Source organism: Drosophila biarmipes, chromosome 3R (genome assembly GCF_025231255.1).
Source record: "Drosophila biarmipes strain raj3 chromosome 3R, RU_DBia_V1.1, whole genome shotgun sequence".
NCBI lineage: Eukaryota > Metazoa > Arthropoda > Insecta > Diptera > Drosophilidae > Drosophila > Drosophila biarmipes.
Genome location: NC_066616.1, coordinates 4898846 through 4922714, shown reverse-complemented (window position 1 = coordinate 4922714; position 23869 = coordinate 4898846). Strand labels below are relative to the sequence as shown.

General features: G+C 44.0%; 1 protein-coding gene across 2 annotated transcripts in view; it reads left to right on the top strand.

Annotated features, from left to right (window-relative positions):
* Nucleotides 1–23869, top strand: part of LOC108027331 (uncharacterized) — a 106713-nt gene that overhangs the window by 29079 nt on the left and 53765 nt on the right. The gene's annotated exons all lie outside the window — the stretch shown is intronic.

Sequence of the window (23869 nt, the reverse complement as noted above, 5' to 3'; positions counted from 1 at the left end):
CTTCCCAATAAACATTCGAATAAATATCTTATGTCAAGAAATACCTAAACATTGCATTGTAAAGAAGCAGTACATTTAATTTTGGGTCCTAACAGCATCGTATGTGCGAGCAAAGTCATTTTCATACTTTGTTTTTTCGATTTGACTTGATGCTTTTTAAGCGAAAAACTTTTAAGTTGTTCCGCAAAACTTTCGCGAGCAGCATAAATTGGATTAAACCAGAAAGATGGCACCAGCGCGGCCAAAGGACCAAGGCGATGTCACACAACTTGGTTTCTGCTTGGTTTCTGTTTTCCGTTCTCCAATCCCCTCTAGCTGGGAACCCTTTCCACGCACCTCCCCACCCTTTCCCTGTTCAGTACTCTGTAAAATATTCGTTAATGTGTACGAATTTGAGCCATTGCACGTGACGCCAGGAGAGGACTTAAAGCCGGCCAAACAGACCCGTTGGCCGGGTCAACTCATTAGCCAAATGTAGCCAAACTAAACGTATTGCCGAAAAACTTTGAACCGTCGACAAGGAGGCAGGACTGTTCCGATCGGCAAAATCGAACGTGGGAAAGGGGGAAAACTTTGGCCAGGCCCTGGGGAAAACCATAAATGTCAAAGTCAGCTAAAAGTTTGCATAGTTTTTGACTTTCAGCAGCGGCCCAGGTCCTCCCAGCCGCCCCCAGATGCAGATCCTGGCCCGAGGCCCATGTGGTTGACATATTTGCCGGGGGATTATTAATTGAAACAAGTTAATTTGCCCAGAGTATTGCCGGGCACCAGGACCAGGCCCAGAACCAGAACCAGCCGAACATGGTTGGGGAAACTACGACAATGTCAAAGTAGACATGGCCAAAGGCTCGGACACGCCCCATCGCCCCCATGGCTCCCATTTTATGTCCAACTCGCTCGACTTTATATTCGTATATATATAAATGTGTGTTGGCAGGCTAACAAGAAAGAGCCAAGCAAAAACGAGGAAAACAGCAAACAAAATGCCAGCAAAAAGTTATTAAGAGACATCATGTTCTTGTCCGAAGGATAAACTTTTCATATGCTTTTTGAATTAAACACTCGGTAATTTTTCTATCGCATGTGCACTACGTATATTCGGGTTATGCAAGCATTTGTTTATTTGGCATATGCATATCTGGTTTGGATAAAGTTTCACTGTCTGTGCAAAAACAACTTATAATTAGCATTTAAAGCCAAAGGAATTCGGGGACAACTTTTGGCAGACAGTTGGCAGGCAACACTACGAGTTTGGGCCGAGTAATTGCAGTCACAGTCTGCATTTAATTCGAAGCATTTTACAATATTTTCGAAGGAGCAAATCGTGGGGAAACAGCACACAAGGAGATTGCTTTCCGACAGACTAATGATGCATCTCCTTGTAATCAGTGCGCCTGGGTAATTCAAGATTGATTGACCTGCCAAATTAGCCTGTCTCAGCAGAGCACAACTCACTTCTGCTGCTCTTGGCCTTGGCTCAGTTGCTTACAAAATCCTTTTGTGTTTTCTCGGATCTGCGCACAAGTAAAAACGTACGATTGCCGAGAACAACGTACTTAATTACTCAATAATTTAAATTTCTTTATGAGCTAGTCACATTTTTAGATCGACATTATTTATATGGCTACGTCTATTGTTATGGCTTTATTAATTGGGTATGAAACTAGTGCTCGCTGCAGCCAGTTGACTTTACGACTTGGCCTATGGTCGACGTAAAACTTAAAGCCGCAACCAATATCTGGTTATTGTTACTGCCAGGCCTCATTATTTATGCCCCAAGTTATGCGGCCAACAGAACATTAAATGCAAGCTGCAGCCTCAGCAGGAAGAGGGGACGAAGGAGCTGAAACAGGAGCTTCCTCCGCACTCCATCACCGCAGTAAACTTTGCGCGCTCGTCTGTCCGTGGGTCTTAGTCTTAAACTACATTTTTGCCTATTTTTGCTGCCTGCACGGTGAGAAATCCGGAAATTGGACTTGGATTTGACCTTGACTTTTTTAAAGATCTTATTAGTCATAAATCGTATTTTGTAAAGAGATAAAAAGTACAAATACACATGCATTATTCCTCACCTATGTCTCTAAAATCAAACAGATTATCGTGAAATTTGTTATGTGAGATTTTTCCCCGGTTTTTTTCTCTGTAGAGGCACAAATGTTTTGTGGAATGCGCTCAAGTCATAAATTTTACAGTACATTGGCGGCGGTTGCCTTCGCCGAGGCATTGCCATTGACTTGCACTGACTCTGTTTGTCTATGTACTTGGCGTTTACTTTTATATTTACTACAGCCCGCAGGATCTCAGTTCAGTTTCCCCTTTCGGCCGCCGCTCCCCTGCTTTCCGCCCATTTCCCCATTTTCCGCCCTTTTCCCTCTCTTTGGCTGGGTGTAAACATCGCAGACAGGGCCGCGAGCATTCCGCTTTTATAGTTTATTGATGCCAAATGGGTGAAACTGCGAGAGTATTGACGCTGAAAATATTTAAGCTGCTGGATAACAGGGTGGCGTGGCGCAACTTATTTATTTTAGCTGTTTGAACTTCATCAGGCAGCTCATAATGCCGGCGATAATCGCGCTGGAGGGCGTTAAATTTTTAAGCCAAAACTGCAGCCAGAAGAGCGCCCTCCGTCCTTCATCCCCTGGGCCCAGAAGCCGTCCCGCACATGACAGCGGAAATGAATCAAATGCACCCCACACACACACTCTGGGAGTGAAAACTCTCCAACTAATCGGATTCTAATGGCAAAATAATTATCACAGGACTCCGTACACTCACGAACCCATACTCCGGCACAATTGCGCACATTGCATTCATAAATTTCGGAATGCCATTAGTTTTACATTTGCGGTTTGTGCTCGGGGATAACCGCAAAGTGAAAAGCCGCAAAATTTCCAAGTCATACGGAAATGAATGCCGCTTGTCCGGCGACAAAATCCAGGGGGGAGTGGCGGCACCAGTGGCCCAGGAAAATGCAAGGAAAATCCACACAAAGTCGCAGAGACAGACCGGGCAGAGGCAGACCAAAATGTGGGCAGCTCGGTTAGCCCGCTACATACATATTCGAGTGTTGATTTGTGCCCCGTACATGTGTGTTTGCGTTCAATCAGAGTTTTCAATTAATGTTACATCTCTGCTTGGCACTCGGATTAAGTGCGCCACATCCCGTGGAGCTGGAGAGCAAATTATGGGAGAAACAAGTCATGGTGGCAGATGTACTTTTCAGACTTTAATGATATGGGCTTTTTAAACAATGTTGATTTTTATTACATGTTATTGTTCCATTTTGTATTACTCAAAAACAAAGTAAGAATAAATATCTACAAAATATGAGATCAAATCTATAGTTTATGGTTATATTAAAATAGGAGAGTGTAAATACCCTTTTGAAATGGCTCAAATGAATACAGAATGCATAGATACATTTCCACCTAAAATGATGTTTGGCGCAACAAATAGTAAAATATCCCCTAGCAAAAATGCATATCACAATGCTGGGCTGCGCACAGTGGTACTTACTCTCCGCCACGGCAATTAAACACGGCGCCAGCAAATAGAAAGCAATCGCCGGCCCAGGCAAACAAAATAGTCGGTGCATCAGCTGAACGAGGCACCAGCAGATATTCCATAATATTCAATTCAATATTTGAAACCGCTACATAAATCCAAACATTTGCTCTGCCACCGAGAACGGTTTCGTTTGGTAAATAAAGCCGGCGACGCCGATGGACTTTGACAAACGTTTGAATGGGTTTGGGACTTAACCCACTAACGACCAGTGCCATTCAATTTGAATTGCCTTGGCTTGGCATTTTCGATGGCCATTTAATATTTAATGAAGAAGAGCAGTTAATTTGGGTCGAGGAATTTCAGCAAGACCGTGATATAATACCAGAACTATCCGTAAAAAAAAGGGTTAGACGGGGATAAGAAGAAATAAATATTAAATAAATTGATAAAATATTAAAGACTTAGTGAGCTCTTTAAAGGCTTGTGTCATTATATTCGGATATAATCCATTATTACCAGTGGGTGTAAGCCTAGCAAGGGGTTAAGTGGGCCCAGCATCTGCATTTAGGCATTCTAGCCATGGCTTGATTCAGCATAATGACACAATGGCTGCCAGTGAATATTGTAATTAAAGTTGGGCCTCCTGAAAAGGGGAAATAATCAATAGCGCCAACTGAATTAACTCCGGCACTCGTGCACAACGGGCCCAGGACCATCGCCATGAAATGGCCAGCGTCCACCCAGCCTCGTTCATCATGGAACGGGAGACGGAGGAGGCGACGGAGATGGCGATGGACTCCCTCGGTCAGCGCTTAATGCGAAAATTCAATTAGTGGCATAATTAGTTGTGGCAAGCGTTGAAGTTCAGATTTGGGCGACTCCGAGGAAGTGAAATTGAATGGGTGCCACATACACACAGCCCGTTGATGAGCAAAAAATAAATAAATCCGGGGCTGAGTTTTACTGCCGTCTTTTGTGTGATCTTGCACTGCTGCTGCTGTGTGTCTTTGCGCTTGATTAATGAGCATTAATTAATTCGGGCTAATTTACGAGCGGCCGAATCCACCGGATCTCCGAATGCCATTTTCATTTGGGGCAACCGTAAGCCAGGCGACGCGCAGCGCATTGGTGTTAATTAACTAAATGCAACTGCAATAAAATTGATTGTTTTCACTTTGTTTGCAATGCAAATTGCTGTGCCTAATCCCCTGCAATCCCGACCTGCAGCCTGCGACTCGCAGTCGGCGGACCAGGAAAAACGTTGAGGTCAGCCACCGGTGCTGCCATTCGGAAATGCCCGAAAATTGTTTGGCTCCGGTCGGGATTTGGGATATGGGATTTGGGCTATGGGACTCGAAACTTGGGGCTCGTGATTCCCCGTTTGCCATTCGTTATTCTCTCGCTGGAAATGACACTTTTCGCTAACATATGCGAGTGCTGCGGTTCGGCCAGCTAAATTGCAGCGGCGGCAAATTTAATTAGAGTTTGAGCGGGCCCGCAGACAAATGCTTGTGGGGGGTTCGTGGGAGTGGGGATAGCTGGTATCTGAGTATCTGGATGTCTGGGGGACAGATGCACATCGCAAACACAGGGACAGTCGTGCACTAAGAGACGCAGCCTGCTCGCGAAACAAGTCAAATAACAAGTCACGTTTCAATGGCTAATGAGGTCATGTGTAAGAGCCAATGACGGATGCGGCGTAGCCTGAGTGCACTCAGAGAAAATACCTGTCACACCTACTTGAGGTATTGCTCGATTAAATGCAACTTAGGATAACATGAAGAGAAGTGATGAATAAGTCAGTGGTTGATTGAACAGATCTGCAAATAACAACACCCATGTTGCTGTAAATCGCGTTGAGTTTATGCTATTCACTTTTTACAATATTTACAATATACGTCGAAAATATAAATATTCTTTATGACTACTGTAAAATCAGAACATTTTCAAGCACTGGCTCTATTTACCCGAATTTCATGGGCAGTTAAGGTGTTATATGTTTTAATATGTATTTCATGGAGCTTCGCCAAAGATATAATCCATTTATAAACAAGTCCTTAAGGCAGATGCTTCCAATAACGCAGGCCTTCCTAATTTAGATGATATTACAATAAGTAATTGTTACCATACAGATTCCTTGTAGGCGCCTGAAATATATTGTTCTTCCACTCAATTATGGAATATAAATTACACTCATAGTGTAAGCCGTTTTTCCGAGTGCCGTCTGCCCTGGCAGGCCATGAGCAGCTCGGAGCCATTGTTAGCCAGGTGGAAGGTGGGTGTGGTCGGGGATGTGGAGAGTGGTTGCTGCTGCAGACTGTCAGTTGGCCGGGCGGGCACGTTATAATAATGACGACGTGCAGCGCAACAAGAGCAGCAGCCGCTCAAATGGAGGTCGTCTGAAGTGCCACCGACGGATATCTGGCTGAATGACTAAAGTTAACACTAACTTGGCAAACAAATAAACATGGAAACAAGGATGGGCCAGGACTGGCAAGGAACTGGGACCGGGCCAGCAGCAGGAGCAGCACCAGGACAATATGTCAACACACATGAGCACTTCGGCTTTATGTGCCCTGTGTGTACATAGGCATATAATTTCACCTTCCGACTTGGGCGCCCCTTAAACTGTTTGCATTATTGTGCCGGCTGCTGGTTTGCGGCCTGTTTGCCAGTCCTGTTTGGACGCTGCATTACAATTACAATTACAATTAGAAAAGTGTATTTTGTAATTGTATATTCAGTAATTTGCCATGCATGTGCGCCGCACAGATAATGATGGCGCAGGCCCAGGCCATTAACCCCGGGCCACACCCCCGCGCTCCGAACTTCCAGCGGGTACACCCACAAAATAAATGTGGAAAAAATTCAAAAAGGCCAAGGCATTAGCTGGATCTGAGGGCCATGCACATGCTTTATGGGCTTGGTTCGGGCCCGGCATATGATATGATAATAAATATTTCCTTTGTCCCCAGCAGGGGATTAAAGCCTCGAGCAAACGAGTCACATCAGGGGAATCCTCCTAAACTCGGCCGTCTCACTACTATTTCACTTCTCTGCTAAGATAAAAGGCAATCGATTGGGGAGTACTGCAGAATATTCAAGTGTTAATTCCTCAGGGGCACTCACAGATTTTTCGCTATAGCTGCTCCAGTCTCGGCTGGAAGTTGCAAGGACTTACACAAGAATTTGGAGCTCTGGTATTTACCCGATTTGCTTTGATTGCAGCGACCTACAGCGTATAAGCCTGCCAATAAAGTGAAACTTTAAATTGCATTTAGTATTAAAAGTGTTTAGTATAATCAATATGTATGCGAGGGACACGCAGGCGACTTCTCAACTAACCCAAATGCGATCTCAGCGACCGTCGTTTGTGTAGTTACTCGAAGTTTATCCGACGTGCTTTACATCTTAATAAAATTCGTATAAATTCTGTGAAATGTAAGCTTATACATTTTTTTGTGCAAATATTTTAAAGAGCAGTCTTCTATATTAAGGGATTTGATTAGTTCATTTGTCGGTGCTCAAGGTTTAAGCTTTCTAGTTTTAATTTACGGACTTGTGCATTTGCATTAGCATATTTAGTTTTTTAAAGGAATATAATAATTACAAAAGATTTACATTATGAATTCAGTAATTTACAAGTTTAATGACTTTCGAGATACCTCATTGACATTTGGGACTAACACCCGTTTTCCATTCATATGAAATTTCAAGATGCAATGGCACCATCTTATTTCTGAGTGCGCTTAAAGTTTAAAAGTGGCCGCCAATAATGGAGTCACGTCGCACTTATGAAAAATATGGGATAATCCTGGGGCCAAAGTTACTGCGAGGCGCAAGCCTGGATCCGCTTTAAAAGTTTCCTATCGGCACAAATGTGTGCGGCATTTGTTGTTCGACTGCTCGACTGTTCGAATTGCGATAGGAGTGCTGGCAATTAGCAGCGAACTTTTTATGGCCTGGCCATAATTTGATTGTGGGCCTGGCATCGGAAAGAAATCGCAAAGAGCGATTCATTTGCATGACAACAGCCAGGTGGAGGACCCACCCTCCGCCCATCCACCTGTCGAGGCACGTACGCGGGAGCCGAAAGGAAAACACGGACGCGAGCCGGGATCGCGAATAAAAATATGTGCTGGATATTGCGTATACGCACCGGGTGACAACAATAGAGGCTGCATAATCAGGAAGTGCTGGTGGCGGAGCAGCAAATTGATTTCTGGGCCGGTCGGTAATCGATATCGCTACAAGTAGACGTGACTGCTCGTTTGGGCCAAACAATAATAATTCATAGCCACATGCGTTGTCCTCGCAAAGGCTTAACGTTTTATCCGGCCCAGGCGACACATTTAAGCGCACTTCCTGCAGCTGTTGCTGATATGGAGCCTCCCCAGCCCGTAATCCCGCCCTCCCCCCGAGGGATATCTGCTCTGGCGCGTCCTTGTCTCTTATCGATATGCACTCGCATTAAGGGAGTTTATATGCGACAGAAGTAGCTCTAGGTTCCTCTGTTCGCATTCCCACGCTGTCTCCGCCCAAGCCCACACAAATTCGGGGTGGAAGGACTACACTGTGTACACCGCCGGTCGTCTGCCGCCTCGTCTATGCGTCCTCGCACATTTTTCGCTTTTCATAAATTTTTGAGTGACATTTTTGATGACATCAGAGCTTTATGCCATATGCTTTGCCAGACCCAACTAAAGGCACCTGTCACCATTGCCAAATGTGGCATGGCATGTTAAAGCGGCCAGTGTTAAGATGTCAGCGAAAAGGGGAAGACCCCGGTTGCCAGTTGCCAAAAAGAAATGCCGGCACGGGGAATCTCCAACACGCTTGAATACAAGAAAAAGTGGGACAAAAGGTGCCATAAATAAGTAAAGAGGGTCCTTCCTAAAATATTTATTTCTTAAGTTGGATGGCAAGTATCTATTTTTATTTTGAACCAAGACTATTCCGTATAAAGATAAATATTTCTAAGGAATTTTGAGACATTATAAAAATACTTATTATTTAATAATTTGTTTTTAAGCTTAGATACGTGACTAAAACACAACTATTGCGAAACCCATGTTGATTCACTCGCTCAACTCTATAAATGCCTCCGAGAACCGAGCAAATAAAATAAGTCCTTGGTAGTTTTCCGCTCAGCCCACCAACATGCGGATTCAAGATGAGTTGCAAACAACTTGACAAAGTCAACGGGGCTCAAGGACTAATAGGGTCTGCCTGATCTCCCCGCTCGCTCTGTGTATCCTTTCACCTTTCGCAGATGTCTGAGCCACTTTCTGACATTGACACAGAGTCGGGGGGCAGGCCGGGGCAGGGGTCGGGTCGGAGGGCGCGGGATAAGTGCGTAGGCCGTCTAACAGGATTATCTGCGAAAAGGTTACGCAATGCGTTATCACGTATCATAAAGCGTAATCTCGAGCGCGTGGTTTGTATTTACATGGCCCCCAGTAGATTGCTGTTTAAAATTTGATGCATGGAAACGCGTTGTCTCCGCGCCGTCTTTGTCTTACGCCAAATTAAACAAACGCCCGCGCGAAGTCAAGTGGGTGTATCTGCCGCTTTAAGCAACCTTGAAGTTTCCCTGTTTTGGCGAAAAATCAATTGAGCCTAGGTGAGTGAATCGTGCGCAGCGATTTATTCAATTTTTTCGCGGCAAGGCTAATAAATGGATTTTCCGTGGGTGGGAAGAGGTGGTGCGATTGGGAGTGCGAGTGAAGTGTGGGGTGCAGATACGGGGCGAACTGGGGCTGTCATGTCGCGGCTTGGCAGGGAAAATGCTGCACGATTTATGCGCCTTACACACTAAGCTCCAAAGTATGCTACATAAGCTGCAGCAGCACTGCACTTAGAGTAATAAGGCTAAAAATGTGGAAAATAAATTGTTTGGTGGGTTATCGATCCATACCCATATCATTGAACTATTTTATGGAAAGCAAATACTTTTAAGTTACTGCAAGGAAAAATACATTTTCGAAAAGATATATTTGAAATCAGATGTGTCTAAAGTATGCAGTGAATCGAGTATTCTCTTTCTGAATGAGTTCAGTGTACTTGCGAGTGTAAAATATAGTGTTGCATACTTTTAGATAAATGCCATTTAAAAATGCAATAACTTCTGTGTCACCACCGGTATGGAATAATAATACCGACCTTAACCAATATATTTAAGGAATTTTGGTAATATTTCAAATATCTGTACAAAAATCGTTTGCATTTTTTCAAGTGCTGCAAAACCAGCAAAACGACGTGGAAGGCGCCGCCGCATATGTTTGGCTGTTTGGTAAGCTGAAATTCAAATTTTTTCACTGCCAAACGGAACCGAACCCAAAAGGGGTTTTGGCTTAAATGCGCCACGCCATTTGTCAGCGTAATAAAAATCAAACACACACATTCGGGGGGAAACCTCAAAACCGTACAGCTCGGGAATAGGAATCCGGAGTCGGGGTCGCGGGTGTATTTGGGGCCGGGTTGCCAAGGAGAGCTTCAGCTATTGAGAATTTATATTGGCCACATTTGTAGCCTTGGCTGGCATTTACCTTGAGCGCTTTTTGAAGTTTTCGCATTTATTTCACTTCGCTGCTCCAATTTTTTCGCCGCCCACTCGTTGTAATTGCGTGTGCACTTTCCCTTTAATGCGGCATCGTGTCAATTCGACCTTACCTGCTGCGAAGGACCTTCACTCAACCCCGCGTCGAAGTGTTTTTACGGCGCGATTTATTGCGGCAATTTCTCGCGCGCAAATGCAAATGCAGGAGATTGGAGATTCTACGCGACCGCTCACCGCGCTGTTTACATTAGTTATTACGCTTATTTATGTGATTTTATGTGGCGCCCACTTGGCTAGAGTGCGCGGTGTGGCCTTAAAATTGATGCGCACTTGGGGCCTGCCCTGCCCCTAACCAACTCAACCACCTCAGCCTCCGCCGCGATTGCCGCTATTAAATTAAGTTTAGTACCCTGCGATATGGCCAAGCCTTTTGTCTTTCTGTCTTGCACCTCCGACGAGTCGCGGAGTTGGCCCCGGGCAGTGAGAGCATTGAGAAATCACCAAATAATTGCCACGCTTACACTGTGTCGCTTATCTCGGGGCAACATTTACAACAGCAGCAGCAACATCAAAAGCAACAGCAGCAACACTCGAAAAAATGGGACTCTTATTCTAGATTTCAGGAACTCCCTGCTTGATGCCCGATGAGCTCGAGGATTTTTCAGAAAAATTATACTATTAAAAATAAATTCATAATTGAGAACTAAAAGGTATAAGACCTAAAGATTTAGAAAGTGAAATAACCCTATTTAAACTTTTCAAGCTATACATAATCTTTTACCAAAATTAAATAGTAACCAAGCCCATGTTAAAACTGTATTTTAATTCCTAAAGGCCCACTTTTATCCCAAGTGTAGGAAACTACGAAGCATCGCCTATTCCTATGGGAACGGGCAGCCAACAAATTACAAATTCAACAAGCGCCAAGTGGACAACCCTCATTAATTTCTGGACCCCTGGCCCCCCACTCGCCCCTCGGCCGACAAAGTTTTCTATTAAAATTAATAATGTTGCTAAAAACAAAGCGGCGGCAACAACAAAGACGGGGCAACGACAAAGTCGCCCAGCAGGGTCCGCGAATAAGTTGCGCGGCCCCAACGAATCGCATCCCATCGCATGGCGACGGACAATGTCACTCCGAATTTATCAGCAGCACCATCAATGAGTGTTCCACGGGGGTTCCCCGAAGGTGGTCAAAGCGATGGGTCTTGCGACCGCCAAATGGCAGAGAATGGTGTAAGGCGATACTCTTGCAGGCGACGCGCTTGGGACTTTCGGAAGTTTTACTTTGTGTTCAAACTTACTGATATTAAATAAGTGTTATTATCTGCATTTTATTTGCGGTTCGGTAAAGCCCTTGATAGGATTGTAATTTTCCTATGGGTATTTATTGGAGTCCTTTAATAAAGGCATTCAAGTACCTAAATTCTGTTCCTTCATATTGTAGGTCATTCTTCTTTTAAATTAGTGCAGAAATATAATTACAATGTATATTAACATTTCTTGTAGATCTATCTATGCTCTTTTAAAAATAATTATATTAACTGTTCAGTAGCACCAATAATTCCCGTTAATTTAAAAGCTAACCCATTATAAGCCAGACATTGTAGGTAAGTAACTTCTGCCGTTTTCACACAAAAATGTAAACACCCGTGTTACGCGTGGAACATGTTAATTAGGCAGACGTAAAAATGTAATTGGAATAGTAATGAGTGGGTTACAGACATTGCACACTATTTTAATATATAATGAAACCCAGTTTGATGCAATATAGCCGATGGAGCTTTGTTTAAATGAAGGGAAGCAAACAAACAGTAAATGATTGTGATTTTGTGACAAAAGTCTCATTTTAATAAGGCAATTTAAATGGAAAACAGCACGTCAGTTGCAGGTGACAGTCGTACCGATGTTTTTGGGGCTTCTTGGGAAGTATTCGGCACTGGTGGGGCTCCCTTAATTGGGTTTCGAGCACCTCGTCCTGCCACGCATGCCAGTAATTCCCCGATGGTTATTCATTCTCCTCCCGGCAACACATTACCCATGTCACAGGCCGAAAGGAGCCCGCCCTTCGTTTGTCTAAACTTGTAATTGAAACTTCCATTGCGCCTCCCCGTCGCCGATGTAAAATAATTAGCATTGTGCTGCAGAATTCGCTGCCCCCATCAGGCCCACATCACAAAGGTTAGTTCTGGTCTGCCAACGCGCTTTACTTGAACCTAATTAATTGAGTTGCCGTGTTATGAATACTTCATGATGGGGCGCAGGCCGGGGGATCCGGCCAAATAACCGCAGGTAACCTAACGAAGCTTGCTTCGTATATAAATATTTGAGGCAATTTTCAAGTGCGCCGGGACCCGTGGCCTTTGTCTTTGTGCGTGAAGAGTAAATAGCGCATTGGCAAACCAAACGGGCGGAAAAGCGGAAAAAGGAGCTCAGCGAAGAAGGGCGCCCGAACTGGCGGAGCAATCAGAGAAATTAGCAAACAGAAAACAAGAACAAAACTCTTGCCAAAATGGGAGGAAACGGAAATGGCAAGAAAGGAAGAACATAACGCAGTGCAACGAATATAAATAATTCAATGTTTCCACTTCACTTGATGGCTTGCTCTTTGTTTGCCCTCTTGGCGCTTTTTGTCTGTCTGAAAATAAGCAATTGAATGCTCGGTTAAATGTAAGAAAAATCAATTTTCCAAACAATTTTACTGCTGCCTTTCCCATTTGATTGTGTATTTTTATGCACTTGTCGCCGGCTGCGGGCAATGCTCTTTTCCAGCTACTACACTCCACTTTCCACGCTCCACTCAGGCTTTGTTTTGCTGAAAACCCCCGGCGAACCCTTTCCCCAGCCCCCGAAAAAGGGCAATCAAAGCACAACAAAATCAATCGTCAAATCACTTGAGTGCGTTCTCCTCCGCCGCGTTGCCCTGCGGAACTTTTCTGTACTTTTAGGTACTTCTCCAACGGAGGGTATATGGTAATGGCCTTTAATCGAGGTTTCCCACGTGACTTCCGTGAGCATTAGAAATACAAGATAATAAAAGTATCACTTGTGCGCAGTCTTGCATGATACTTTGGGAGCTCCTTTGTTATCTAGCTTTTGAATTGGTAGCAGTTTCAACAGTTGCATGTCTTTTTGAAGTACTGTAATATGTTTTTATGAAACAACCCGAATACAGGGTATCTGAATGCATGTAAGACCGACCTGAGGCATACAACTTGTTTTCTTAGTCTATTGTTGCCTGTGCAGCTGCTTCCTCCATCCAGAGTCTCTTTTTGTTTTGTTTAGCCGTCAGGCGATGCGACCAAAATGGCAGGCTAACGATTCCTCCGGGTCCGATAGCTCGACTACGGCGGAGAGAGCGGAGGAGATAAGCATATTCTCTTAGCTCCGCTCAACTCAACTCTGTTTAGCTAGAATCTGGTTGCGGAACATTGAAAAAAATGTGTCTTCTGCAAAGGTCATGTTGCTTTAAAGAATCTTCATTGCCCTTAAAGTTTTAACAAGCCGTTCAGCTTGTTGTGGGAGCAAGGTCACACTGGCCTCTTTATTTATATGTGTGACCAAACTGCGATAAGAAAAGAAATGAGACAACAATCAGTAGCTAGCATCAAACTTGTATGGGTTTGAAACGATTGAAAAGGTTATGAAAAATATGCTGTGTAAGTTGGGGCATAGTTGTCCCGCATTTATCTTTAAGACTTTCGGACTGATTATAAATAGTTGCACACTTTTAAAGACCTTCTTATGAAATTTTCGAACGCTTTCCAGGAAACATTTCTGTTTGTGTAAAAGCTGGTTTGTTGCGAGCTGGTTTCTGGTCTTCGGCTGCGACTTTGTCCGAGCTTTCGGCGTTTTAGGCGCTTCAATTGTGTCACGCATGCACGCACGTTGCTTCCGTTTTTCCGGTTGCCGGGTTTGCTATTTTTCCTGCTTCCTCTCCTACTTATTTTCATGCCGGCACTTGGGGAAACAACAGGACGGGTGGGAAAAGTCGGGTACAAAAGAGAAAAGCAACCGGATTGGGAGGAAAACGAGGAGGCAGCGACAGACTGGAAAATTTGCATGTTTGGACATGTTGAAATCTTCTTGGGACTGGCTTGTGGTACCGAGTTCCGCGTCGCTTTTTTCTTCTCGCACTCGATTTAGCCTAGCATGAAAATGAAATTTGCATTTGTCAGTGGCGCTAGCAGGATCCCCGGAGAGGCCCGTTCCGAAAATCCTCGAAAAGTCGGCCGAAGTCGAATTAATTTCCGCTCAATCCTTTCTCCGGGTCCAGGTAAACCCCTTACATGGGTCATCCTACTGCTAATTCCCGATTCACCAGTGTCCTTCTACGCCCATGTCTCTGTGTGTCGGCACATTCGTCTCAAGTGTAAACATGCATTCGACTAAGTGAAACAGTTTTCCGGAGGATAGGCTGAGGCCGAAGGAATTGTTTACCAAGTAAAAAATTCCTAAGCGAAAAAGGGGGAAAACAAAGTAGGAGGAAGATCACATCGCATTGGGGCACGTGTTATTGCATTTTAAAGAGATTTACATACAGCACTCTTGCCCGTAAATGGATGTAACAGCTTTGGCGCTCGACGAAAAAATCATACATGTGTAACGAACTTTACTCCCATTCTCGGATGTCTTGATAAACAGCTACCATTAGGTATTTCATACATTTATGTTCCATTCATATATGGATTATTTAGCATCTTTTTTCCTTACAAGTTTGAGTCAAGGAAATTTAGGAAAGTGGTCTAATTCAGAAATTCTACGATCATATTCAATACAATTTTAATGGTGTCTTTGAAGTTTATTTCTGACCGTAACTGGTGACCGTAACTGGTGAAATGCATTCATGTATAATTCAAGATATAAGTGGTTGGTCTAAGAGCCGATTCCATTTACGGCCGAGTACTCTGAAACAGCTAGGGCTAATAAGTTGGCAGAAGTTTTGCAACTGGGTGATATGCATCTGGGGGCTATTGCCATATCGTAAGCGGAAGATGCTAAGCAAATTTAAGGCAGGCAATCGCCCGAAGGTCATGTTGTCGCTTCCTGCGGCAGCAGCAGTGCCAAAGTGGCAGCAGCAGCAACTTAGCAGCAACATCAACAGCAGCAACACAGTGGCGGCAGCAACAGCAACAGCAACGGCAGGAGCAGTTGGCATCGCACACAGCTGGCACCGGATGCCCGGGGAAGCTCGTGCCACAGTTAAAAGTTCAATTTTCGCAATAGCGGTAAAGGCATTTCCACCCACCGCACACACATCCTCAGCCTAGCGCTCCACCCCTTCCCACCCTCGAAGGGGATCCATTGAAGCGTAAGGAACAGGAGCTGAAACCCAGAAGCAGCATCAGCAAAAGGAAATTTTGCGTTAAATTATTACTTTCCGTTTATGCAAAGCATTTGAGCGCACTCACTTTGCTTTAACTCTGGTTTGTGGTTATGTTTTCTGTTGTTCCCCAAACAGTGTCCCACGCACAGCTGTGTCCAAGATGCTAGTTGTAGTGAGGGACTAGAAATGGGGAAGATATTTCTAGCTGCCGTGAATTGGATAGCCATTAACCTAATGAAAACTCAAAGAGAATTACTTGAAAGTGTATTCGGTTTAACTTCAGCTGAGTTATAAATAGATGGTCTTAGCTAAAAAAATGAAGTTACCAAGAGGTCCCCAACAGCCCTAGGAGACCTTATCTTAACTTGCGCAGCAAGTATCTGTTTTGCATTCCTGCTACATTTTTGAGCTCCACTGTACACACATTATATCTGGGAGAGGGGCGAATGTCTATCCGGACTGTGTGCGAATTAGTATGTGCGACAAGCAAGGAAATTGCAATAGCATCTCATGATGCCACTAAATGCACGGCGGCGCCAGCGACAGCAGCAAGGAAAAAATTCATTTGCAGCATTTGCGAAAAATTTTCATGCACCCAGAGGTGTCGGGGGAATAGTGAAAGGGGGACGGGAAGGGGAGAGTAAATAGGGGCACACTGTACAGACTCAGCAGCTGTGGCACACTAACTGAAATGAAACGAATCGTAACGTGGAAATTGCCGGCGCCGCCACTGTGAGAATGCATTTTAAAGTAAACGCCTCGCTTTTGTCATTTTAATTTTGCGGATTTTCCCATTTTCATTTCATGGCGGTGTCTTCTCCTCTTCCTCTTCTGCTCAAGGTTAGGCTGTTTTTTAATTGAAAATGTTCTGGCAACTGCCAACTGACAAGCTGTTACTGATACTGCCACTTGCAAAAGCAATAAGTTGGGTAGGGAAATAAATTAGTTCCTACTGGTTTTAGTTCTCAAAACAGAACACTATTGTTTTTTACTATTAATCAACATATTATCTATGAAACACATAAAAAGATATGTGCGTTTAAAAATGTGCTGGTGAAGTAAAATCGATACAAACTATTTTGTTGCATACTTTTAGACTCGATTTCTGTGGCCCCTCAAAATAACTAATAGGTATTGTTAGAGAAACATTTTGTCGGGCAGCATTACCTGTATTTTTGGCTCTGTGTAAGGAACACACTGAGTTACCGAACTAAACTAAAGCTGGGTTCACCAGTTCACTTGGCCCTCCCCACATGGTGGCCATTTATCTTGCTCAAGGTAATAAAATGTCTATAATTAGTCATTTAATATACAGATTTCCGCTTTGCGTCAAGGGGCGAAAACTTTGCCAGGCTTCTGCTTCCTGGAAAACCGAAGGCAAAAAATGCCATGGAACACCCGACGAGAATTGAGAACAAAGTTTTTCCTCCTGCTCACATGTGGGCAGTGCCCGTGTGCCGGGGGTGGAGTAATTTAAGTACAAGGAATGATAAACTACTAAGCAGCAGACTAGCCGTCGAGTTGGGTGGCGAGGTCCGGAGTCCCGAGTCCGCGTCGTGAGTGCCCGACTGCCTTGGCGAACCTAAATAAATGTGCAATTAAGAGCTGCTCGCCTTAGTGTTGGACCGCACAATTTGCTGCCAACTTTTGCCCAGTCCACATAAATACTTATGGGTATGTGCCAACACTGAGGGAAAAGGTCATTAAATTATGAAATGCCAAGAAGTCCCATAAAATCTTTATCATCAAGCACAAATATAAATCTAAACAGCTTTAATACTAGTCAGAGTTGCCTTGGTCGTAAAATCTCGCTGTATTTCATGGGATCCTTAAAAAGGTAACCAAATTATTATTTAAAATTCTGATAGCTAGTCATGAAAAGTAATAGAATGGGAAATAATAATGCTAATAAACTGAGCCCTTATAAGGAACAATTTCAAACTTTCTTTATTTTAATTTGCTATTTTCCACTAAATAAAGGAAATATATAACACATTAAAGTCCATCTGTTTATCTTTTAGGTAATACTTATGTGGCCCAAGCTTTTAACAAAACAGTGCTAGTACTTACTAAAAATACATTTTTCCGGGTGTACCTATTGCGTGTATCTGTGTGTGCGAGTAAACTTTTCGTATCTATGTGTGCGTTGGGCACTTTTAACGTAATATGCTGCCGCTTGCCTGCCTGAGCTATGAGCATTTTTATAATAAATCTTGGCGCTTCCGCTTTTGGTTTGCAAACTTCCTGTTGGCAACGTCTTTAGTAGCCGGCGGTGGCAGACAGAAGGACAGGGGACTAGATAGTTAGGAGCCCACCCCTGCCCGACGATCCCAAGCCGAAAACAACCCGACTGCTCTGTGATTTGCACGCAACATATGGAGTGCGCTGTATCCGTATCTTTGGATACGTATCTGGCAGTGGGTGTGCAGCTGCAGCAGCAGCAACTTCACGAGGAATATAAATCTCCAAGTTTTTGCTTTATTGCAGTTGTCCGCCTCTGCGTCCCTCTCACTCTTCTCGAACGTATTGCGTATACGCCAGGTCTGCCGGTCCGAAGGTCTGACGGAGGCTTTAAGAACACGTGTTCTCGCCGGCAGCATTTACATAATCTACTGCTGGTTCAACCTTTTCGGACTGACGCACGCACTCTTTATGGCCTATTGTGTGTACTTGTACCGCGGACATTTTAACGAGCGCTCAAATAAATTGTAATGTCTTTTAAATGATTTCCTGGGTGGCCTCAAAAAGGGCTTGATCTATGGCCCATCACTCCCGTGCCCGACACCACTTAATGGCCAATATTCTACGTGTTTACGAGCCCGCTTTAGGGGCTCAATACCCGACTTAGTCCGGCTTTCAAGTCCAACCAGGCGACGAAAGATACTTCATAAATACTCAGTTTGGGCAGAACATCTGCCTCGGCTGCAGCTGCACGCTGAATACCCTGGGTGTCGGATGGGAATAAAGCCGTGGGTGGGGACAAAAAAGCTGAAAAGAAACAGAAAGTACACGTGGAAAATCAACAAAAGCTAGACGAAACAGAGGAGTCGAGTTTAAATGTTTCTTTGGAACTGCGAGTGAAAAATGCAACCATGTCGTCGGCGCGCATACATATTTATTCCGTCTGCTCTTCGACTTTTTTCACTATTTCTTTGCACTTATTGCTTGATATTTCTGCAGCAGCCGGAAAAAATGTATTCCCCGGCCCATTCAGCTCGAGACTTCCAGTGGTAACGACATATTTCAAAAGGATGCCACCAATTGTGAGCTGAAATTCCTTTTTTGCTCGAGCTCAGTCCTCCGAGGTGTCGAACATTCAACGGGCACTTCTCTAGGTGTACACACCAACCTCAGGAGGGTCATTATGTGGTCTGCGGAGCTTCGAGCCACGAAACCACCTAAAATCGTGATTATTTACATTGCATAAGCAGAAATCAAATAACTAGAGGCTGAACAAGGTGCAAATAAATCCGTGGATGAGGTAAAGTACGAGTTTTAAAGACCAAATCCGGTTTAAAATAATTTTGTATACATATTGGTATTAAAACTAAAAAGGCAACTGTAGTGATTAGTAGAGATAATATTCAAAGTCTTAAATTGGCCCTTATTCTGCTAACACGTAAAAGAGCAAGAGATAATGCCGTTCATAATATCTATATCTATTATTGTGCGCTCTGAGTACTTATACTTCCGCCGCGATGGCCCTGGGATCAAAGCGTAAATTATAAAATATTTTAATTCAAAAATCTGTCCCGGCTTTGAAGCTCTCCCGCTCTTCCGCTGACCAGCTAGCCTTCCGCGGGTCCTGTATCCTGTTTGTCAACCAGCCAGCCCAGATTCGCAGCCTTTGTCTCCGCGGTCCCCGAGTTATGGCTCGTGGCTGTTTTTCAAAACAAAATTAGGGGAAACAAAAACAGGCGGGCGAGGGAAATAAAAACCGAAAAAATTGTAATGCAAATTTAATTAGGTTTTAAGTGCTTCGGCAAGGACATCGCAGGCGCCGCTCTTGTTGTTTCTGCTGTGTCTTGTCAAATATTTACTTTGAGAGCGACGGAAAGTAACAACCAAAATGGTTGGCCATTCCGCAACCATTCGGCTCCCCCAAACAAGAAGGTAATGAAATTTTTCGCGCCGAGTTTTGAAACAGTTTAAAGTTATTACGCCCGACTACGTGGCCACCGGCGGGAAAATTGATTTTCCGAAGCCGGTTTAAAGAGGGATTGTGGATGATCCCGGAACCCGGGCCTCGACCAAATATTTGGCCAGGTTTTGGCAAAATATTGACGTTAGTATTTCTGGCTTGGCAGCCCGAAAGCTAATTGGCGTGACCCGCATCACATGCAAATCCAAATGCCGGCAGAGAACCCCAATTGGTTTATTGTCTGGCCAAAGTTAGTCAATGAAAGCTGTTAGCGCCCGGCAAGTATGCAAATGCAAATATTTGCTCAACTTTATTAAAATTCATTTTTGTCATTCGTGGCGGTGGCTGGAAACTCTTGACAATCATTTTCCAAGTTGTTACTTTCAATGTGGGCACGCGGGCATGCGAGGAATTTTTGTGCTAAGCGGCAATAATTGCAAATTCCACAGCAGCATACACACGACCACGCCCCTGCCAGCCCGCCCTCCCAAGGGAGGCGGAAAACTTTGCCCTGTCTAACTGTCGGCAAATCGCAGAGCTCTGCGAAATCTTTGCCAAAATGTTTGCCATAGGCATTCTGGCGAAACTTTTGAGCCCTGGCATAAGTATGCTGCGGCTTCTTACATGGCCACACTGCATGCGGCTGCAGATTGCACACATTGTAATCTGCGACACGCCCCCAGCTGCACACACTGCTGCCTTTGGGGCGGAGTAATTAAAACTGATTAACAACAGCTGAAATCCCGCCATGAATGGAATAATGCCAATATAATGCCCATTCGTACGGCTTCAATTAGTGCGCGAGTCAGCGAGGTTTTTTGTCAGATGCAAACATTGTTTTTGTGCCCGGTGGCTGGGTACAGTGGAGCCTCCTGGGCAACTTTTCTGGCCGGCAATTGGGAGGCTTTTTACCGCCATTACAAATACGCGACTTATACTCTTTGAATAATCATAATAAATCGAATTAATATATTTATTGCGGCTGGAATGGTTGTACAAAATGAATATTTAGGGAATTTATGTATCACTTATTAATCGCTTTCATCGCCAACTACTTGTTTTCAATTGCAAGCTGCACCCGAAAAAAAGGATTTAAAACTAAACTGTTGTTTAGATGATTAAAATTTAAATTTAAACTTTGATTTATTAAAACTGCTTTGGCTATCACAAGACTACTAAGCTTAAACGGAAAAAGCAAATCTTAGTGTATAACTTTAATACTTATAATTGGATTCAGCCACAAATGAAGCACAATAAAGTATATAAATTGTATTGTTTCAGCACGCAAAGCAAACAGTTTGGTGTTAGAAATGAAATAAGATTATAAATGTAAACCTTTTCTTTGAGAGACTTACTAATGTTAGAGTTGTGGAAAATATTTTTTATTAAAATTAGTTCTGTCTTTGTTAGTTACATTTTCAAAGATAATAGTTTAAGGAAATAATGTAACAGATGAGTTATTTCAGTAATTGTCGGTTGCTTATGATGTTTAACAACCCTCTAAAAATAGAGCATAGAGCATCGCACTCCCCCGTTGAATTGTTTTTCTGCAAACAATATAATTAAGCTGAAAAACCGTCCCGTCTCTTGGAGCCTCCGTGTCCTTTTGCGCTACATTTTGTTTTTGCGGGTGTTTTTATGAAGCCACTAAATTATGCGGCGCACACAGTTTGGCCAGGACTGTCAATTGGCGCTATTATCATCGCTGGCTCGATTCCGCGCACCTAAAGCGCTCTTGGCCAGAACGAAAAAAGGATGGCGTACTGGGTTGATAGACATTCCGCTCAGCAGTCAAGCAGCGGAAACGTTACGTATGCGGCACCTGAGCCGACTGCGGACTGCCGACTGCCTGCCAGCAAACATAACTAACAGTTGAGTGCACACACTTTGCTCCGGCTCTGGATTTTCGGGTCTTCGAGCACCGAGCAGCTGCTCCAATTGCTCCATCGACGGAGCCAGGCAGAAGCAGAAAAAAGGATAGCCAAAGGTGCCAATTGTTTGCTGGTATGCGGGCACGTATGTGTGAATTTATCGGTTGACATGACAATGCAGCTGCAAAATGCTGGCGTCGAACAGCACTTCAATATGCTGCCAGCCAGAGCCAGAGTGCCGGGGAGCCAGACTGCCATAGTTTCCTACTGCTGTGCGACTAGCAGTTCCAGGACCTGATCAGGACCCGTGCCACTGCCATTGCCATTGCCGGTGGCCAACTTCTCCTGCGGGCTGCCAACTTCCGCCTCCGCATCCCACCCTCCTGACTGTCCTGACCGTCCTGACTGCTTGCTCTTCGATCCCTTGTGTACGAGACCACCATTAGGTGGGATGGCAGATCTGGGCGAGCTCTCTTGTACTTTATGCCTCGACTAGTTCTCGTGTGCGAAGAGTCGCTTTTTCAGCCAACGGGATAAGGAGGGCGGATTGAAGAATCAGGAAGGGTTTTTAAAAGAATCTTGTATAAGACTTAAAAGAATTTTTTTTAAGCTTAGTATTATAATAATATAATTAATATTTGATATAAATCAAAATAAAATCACGTCAGCATACATAGAAACTACTTTAGGTTATGTTGCTGGTTGCTGTATTAGAAAAAACTTTAGCGTCTCAGTAGCAACTGCATTCCAACTTTCCCTGACAGATAACATACAAGGACTTAAACATGACATTTAGGAATCCGGCTTAGAAGTACATATTTTTTAAATTTATCATAAGACACTCTAAGTGGTTTTCCACTATATCGATCGATATATATATTAGCAGTGTATTTTTCTGACGTAAAATTTTAACACACCTGAAGTATTGGCTTGAAAGTCTAAACAGCACCTTAGTTCAACTGATCTTGATGTCTCAATATCATATAAAAAATGTAAAATTAACGTACACTATGAAAGACACATTTACCATAAGCCGCCGCTATTGTTTTCCCCCTCTGCTCTATCGACCCTCGCCCTGGCACTCGTCCTGGCGAGCAACTTTGTTGGCAGCGAGGGCGCACACCTCTAATGCGACCTCAACGTAAAATAATTGCTGACCAAAGTGCACTCAAATGCAGACACATGGCCACACGTGATGACCAATGCACTTCGGGTCAAATGTACACAGAGCGAACGAGTGGAACGACGCCGACGACTTCTGTGGAAAAATGAAAATGCTGGGCGGGGCAAACTGGGCGTCGCAAGGCGTCTGCAAGGTCCTGATGCCCCACTCGTTACTCGTACTCCTTCGGTAGGGTCGGTTGAAGAAACCGGCTCTGTAATTGATGTAATCCCTGGCATCCGAGGCATCAAACTACACAAGGCTGCCAACTGGGGTCAGTGTTTGTGCGGTCGGGACCTGAACTCCTCCAGTTGATTCACATGCCTCGGGTTGGCACCTGCCCTTTGACCGGACCAAGCCAGGTTCTTGAGCATTCCCTCGCTTAAAGCCCCGAGTTCCCCGACTTTAAGCTACCCGCCAGCGCACACATATTCAAATATCGATTCGGTACGGCTGTGCCTGGGAGGCGATGGGAAATCAATAACCCAACACCCACTCATCTGCGACGGGGCCGAAGGTCAACAATAATGTACAAGTAGACAGGCAGCGTGTCTGCTTGTCAGTTTGTTATTTCTTTCGTTGTTTTACGGGGGCCACAAAGAAGTAAAAGTATTTGCCGTTGTGCCACTTTTGTGACTGCTATCATGACTGTCACGATTGCTCTTGGCCCTGGCATTTTATTTATCATGTCGAAATTGAATTTGTGTTTGTTGACTCGGGCAGTCAATTGACATGCTAATTGCACTGCCCGCTGCGGGGGATCGGAGTGAATGAAGCGCCCCTAATTGCAGGCCATGCAGAATTTAAGCACAGATAAATTACTCTGCTAATTACGGGGAGGCAACTGCGAGTGCAAGGTGTAAGCGGAAAATGGGCTAACACTTTCCCGGGGCTGTTGTCAGCCCTGTGCTGCTTGCCCCACTAAGCTGCATCAAAAATGCAGCCCTTGGCTAAGCATCTCAGAGGGTGCACCGGGAAAAAGCGCATAACATGTAAATTACTGTCGGGGAAATGAAGTGGATACTTTTGGCACTAATGTAGGGAAATATTGTTGGGAAACTGAGGAGTCTACTTCGTATTTTTTATATTTTCTCTTTGTTAAATAAGTTGCATTTATAATCCACAAACCATTTTGTTCTTCAGTGTTTTCTAATATTTTATTGTTAATTTTTATTTTTCAAAAGCATTTCTACAAAACCAAAGTAAGGTTTCTTCTTGGAGACACCCAAATAAATATTTTTTTTGTATCTCTGGTAAATCTACATAATTGTTTAGGCAAGAACTGAGCTTAAAACACCTCCAG